The sequence below is a fragment of the Empidonax traillii genome, unplaced genomic scaffold (assembly GCF_003031625.1).
Source record: "Empidonax traillii isolate 1590-97213 ecotype Southwest subspecies unplaced genomic scaffold, ASM303162v1 scaffold797:size354868, whole genome shotgun sequence".
Taxonomy (NCBI): Eukaryota; Metazoa; Chordata; class Aves; order Passeriformes; family Tyrannidae; genus Empidonax; species Empidonax traillii.
In genome coordinates this window covers 265466-270243 of record NW_020955990.1, presented here as the reverse complement: position 1 = coordinate 270243, position 4778 = coordinate 265466, and the positions used below count along the sequence as shown (strand labels likewise).

General features: G+C 35.6%; 1 long non-coding RNA gene across 1 annotated transcript in view; it reads right to left on the bottom strand.

Moving 5' to 3' along the window:
• The window catches only part of LOC114066678, a 15256-nt gene extending 11728 nt beyond the window's left edge, over window positions 1-3528 (bottom strand). Inside the window, exon 1 of the long non-coding RNA XR_003573227.1 lies at window positions 3516-3528. This is a non-coding gene — a long non-coding RNA (uncharacterized LOC114066678). The remainder of the gene's footprint in view (window positions 1-3515) is intronic.
• Window positions 3529-4778: the final 1250 nt, after the last annotated feature.

Here is a 4778-nt window from a genome sequence, read left to right as displayed (position 1 = left end):
ACATAATTGTTTCATTGTATATTTTCTAATTTATAATTATTTCTGCCTGATAATAAAAATACTGTGTACTTCTCTGAATAAATCTGAGTCCCACTATTCTCAGTGTCCCTTACTTAGGAGAAAAAAGTTATCTACAAAAACTGAACTAGCTGCAGGATCCTGTGTCCACAAAGTACAGTATCACTTGATTTTCTGAAGAATCTTGTTTGAAATTACATAATTTCAAAGGTGATCTCTATAGATCTATTGACCATGAAACCAGAAAAAGGGCTTCATGGTCTAACTTGCATGACATGGCCATATAACATTTCAGAGTAATTTAGTGCTGAACTAGATCACGTGAATGTAGAAAATTATTTTTAAAAAAATTACATAAAATTACATTATAATTAAAAAGTATTTAGTGATGAAGAAGCTTTATCACTTGAACCCTTCTTCAACTGACCACAGAGGTGGTAAAAAGTGCATATGATATCTCTACAATCTCTCTTCACGGTGTTAACCTATAGTCAGTGTTCCAACTTTGCTAAATAAATTGAAAAGCCCTGCTATCAAATTAATGATAAAACCCTATCATTCTGTGTAACAAATCAACTATGTTGAGGTTGAATGTCCACATATTGGATATTTTCTCATTCTTTGAATATTTTGTTTTGACCTTCTTGGAGACTTCTAATATATTTACACCCTCTAGCATTGAAAGTACAAGATCTGGTGTATTTTTCTATTCAAAGTCTTCCTAGAATAAAATGCCAGCATCAAATAATTTGGCTTCTTTATTCTTTGAAGCATCCTTCAGGGACCCCGCTTATTTATGTGTCAAAACCATGTTAATAATCTGAAATTTTGGAATGTTTGCACTTATATGTGCAAAGTGAAAGCAACTCTTATTCCAGGGAAGTATTTCCAATTTCTGCTGAGAAGTCATATAGCAGTTGAAGAGATATTTTATACTTCTTTATCTCTGTGTCAGTTAAATAGTTAATATGGCTCTACAGCAAAAAATATCGCTTCTGAGTTTCTTCAGGTAACAAGAGAAAAAGCATCCTTCATGACATTAAGAAGAACTCAAATTATCTCAAAATCTAACTACTAAGAAAGAGATAAAAATATATTTAAAATATTTAATGAATGAATTAATCAATAATTGTTTTGGAAAGTATTTCAAATGAGAAAAACAAATACAGAGAATTATTTTATAATGAATTGTGCATTTATAGGAATAGTCAGGCATCTACTTTTGTTTCCAGAAACTGTCCTAATAATATTGCAAAAAAAACCCCAGCTCCTGTGAACTACATATTTCACTATGAGACAGTGAGGACAAACCAGACCTTTTCATGCGTCCATTACTCTTAACAGATAGAAAAAGAAAAGTTTAAAGGAGACATACACATACAAACAAAAATGGAAAGGATGACTCTGGATATGAATATATAAATTACCCGTAAGGGAAATTGGCTAATACCTTTTCCCACACTGTCCTTCATTTAATTTTCTTAAAAGGGAAAATTAGAACTGTTGTTATCAGGGACATGGTGTCTGGGAAGATTAACAGAAATTTCCTAAAGTCATTTCTGTAATTTGCAAAAGCATTAGTAACATTTAATTAATAATAGTCTCCATGAAAACAGATGAAGGCAACACCATCAAGTTTCTTACATTGCTTCTGGCTCCCTTGGGATGCTGTGTGAAGTTACCACAGACTGAGGCAATTTAATATTTCCCATAGAGAACACAAATCCATTTGCATTGTTATCACTAAATGAAACCTTATTTCAATAACACTTAACATTATAAAAATCTATAAAAATGTAGTGCAGCTTATATTCTGAGAGAAAAAAAGTATTAAATATTAGAGTGACAGTTCTGATTGTACATATAATTTTTTTTTTGCCAGTTGCCAAGTGACCCTATTTATGACTTTTACTAGGTAGATGTTTTTAGTGTACTATGTTTGCAACGGGTGTAGGTATGAAGGTGTTGGCAAAAAGGGAGATGCAGGAGATGACCTCTCTGTGAAAACCTGGGTGCTGCCCCATGCCAGACATGACTGAGTCCAGCCAGGTCTGAAGTGGACCCTCCCCAGGACACAGTTGATCCTGTCAGCTAAGCTGGTGGCACCTCTGAGAAAACACATTTAAGAACAAACAAAATACCCCATGGGCTTTGAGGACTGAGGAAATAAATGTGTGAGAAGCAATCCTGCAAATCCCAAGGTCTGAGAAGATGGAGTGGGAGGAGGTGCCCCAGGTGCTGGAGCAGATTTGCCTGTTGCCGATGGAGAGGGCCATGGCAGAACAGGTATTTCCTTGCAGCCTGTGGAGGACTGCACACCAGGGCATATTCATCAGGTGAATATGGTCTGAAGGAGCAGTAGCCTGCAGAGAGGAGACCACACTGAGGAAGATTTATCCTGAGGGACTGCAGCCTGTGGAGGATGCATAATGGAGAAGGGAAAAAGAGGGAGGAGGAAGGAGCTGCAGAGCGGAACTGTTATGGGATGACTGCAACCCCTGTTTCTCATTGCCCTGCACTGCTCAGAGGGGTTGCCTGTGTGGAGGAGTCAAAAACTAAGGGAAAAAAAAAAAAGAGTAGGGGAAGGTGCTTTAATTTTTCTCTTTGTATCTCACCTTCCTACTCCAATTTTAATTGGCAAAAAATTAAATTAATTTTCCCCAAGAAGAGCCTCTTATGCCCATGATGATAACTGGCAAGTGATCTTCCTATCTTTACCTTGATCCACAAGCTTTTCCATCTTATTTTCTCCTTTGTCCTATCACATATGGTGAGCGACATAGTGGTTGGGTGAGTGTCTGGAAGCCAGCCAAGGTCAACCCAGCCCATTGTTTTATGTTATCTTCAGGGTACAGTGGTTTTGATTAGTAAGGCTCAAGCTTCAGTTGCTAAAGGGCATTTCAGTGTGAAAATCCCATTGAAATAAATACTCATGCACTGAAATCAGAATGCAGAAGCAGAAGTAAGAAAATGGGGAAGAAGGCATATTAACCCATTTTAGGGTCTAGTTTTCAGATGATGAAATAAAGTTCTGTGGTTTTAGTTTATTTCCATTTCCTTTGGAAGTTCCTTAAGATTTCTTTTTCAGAACTTAATTAGTGAAGCCAAAGTCTCACAGAATAGCAGCATTTGTTGCAACTAAATAGAAGTAGTAGTGATATGCCCAAGTAGGCAGTTTCTAGTCACTACTACATATGCATTGCTCTGGTTCATATACATATCAATACAAAATTGAATTTAAAAGTTCATGAAAATGCTTTCCTATAAGAGGATGGGTGCTGATATTCCTATTTTGTATGCAAACACATAAATGAATGGCTTGTCACTGCTTAATGAATTTTCAGAATTTATATGAGGTAACAAAATTTCTCTGCATGCAAACACAGTACAAACTGACAGCTTGCAAAAGACTACAACTGATAAGTTATAAACAACAGAGTGAAGATATTAATTTAGATAAATGAAGCTTGTTGAGGTAAAAACATATTACATGGTACCTTACCTAATTTGCTTAGTTTTTCAGATGCTGTTTATAGTCATTTCAGCAACTGTGACATATTACTTAAGTTGGAGAAAGAAAGTATGGTTTAACAAGAATATATATCTGATGAAGCCACGATGCTCTCCTAAAAAGAACAGCATATTTCCAACACACTTTATTAAGCTGAATTACTGGTAAGGTTCTTAGTTTTGGTTATAATGGTCTAGAAGATTTACAACTGTTTGGATTACTATTATTTTTCAAGTGCATAGGAATTTAGAAACAAAAATCATGAAAAGCTAATCTAAACAGGCATCTAAATGACTGTTTTGGGAAACTGTATAGGGAATTTGCTGAATGAGATTGCAGACATCAGAGGTTTACTGGGCCACAAACATCCTAAGAACTAAAAAATAAAGGGCCTGCTTTGATAATGCAATCCTAATGCTTTTCTTCATACAGTTTTTTTGGTAAAGAGTGAGAAAAATCCTTGGCAAAAAGCAATATGTCTGTCATATCCTTCTGTATGCTGAGTGCCATTTTGATGAGAGCAATTATAAAGAAAATATCTGTTGTGAAATTACATACAATGTAGGTAGTAGCTCACAGGATAGTAATTCTTAATTGGACATAGGCACTTTCACCCACTCAGCCTAAGTAAATTTTGCTACAAAAAAACCTTGTATTCAATAGTCACTTTGATTTAGAACGGATTTGGTAGGGAGGAAGCTCAGTTATAGAACTAAACATTTATAATCTTGGAGAAATTTGTATCTTCAAGAGAAGTGGTTTTTTTACAGTTAAAAAAGTACTCTAGCTACAAAAGAACAACTGACATTTCAGAAAGTAAACACAAAAATTCTCCTCACCCAACTCCAATGTGCAAAGGATATGACACGAAGAACAAATAACTGGAGTGAGTTTAAACACAACATCAGCTTGAAGTGCATTGTTTGGTTGGTGTTGAAGTGGGGTAATAAGTTTTAGACAATTTCAAAATTATCATATGCACGTCTATAATGACACATACAGCTTGGACCAACACTGTATGTGTTTCAGGTAACTAGGTCAAATGTAACTTTTAAAATACTCTTTTAAAAAAGCAACTCCCTGAAAATGGAAGGCTTACCTGCTGAGAAGTCCCAGAAAAGGGCAGGTACTTTTATTTATATACAGCAGGTGTACTTTGTACACTCATCAATCTGAACACTCTAGGAGTTCCACTGTCCTTCAGGCATCACAAAGGGCAGTTCGTAATTTATCTCAATGTCTGCTTATG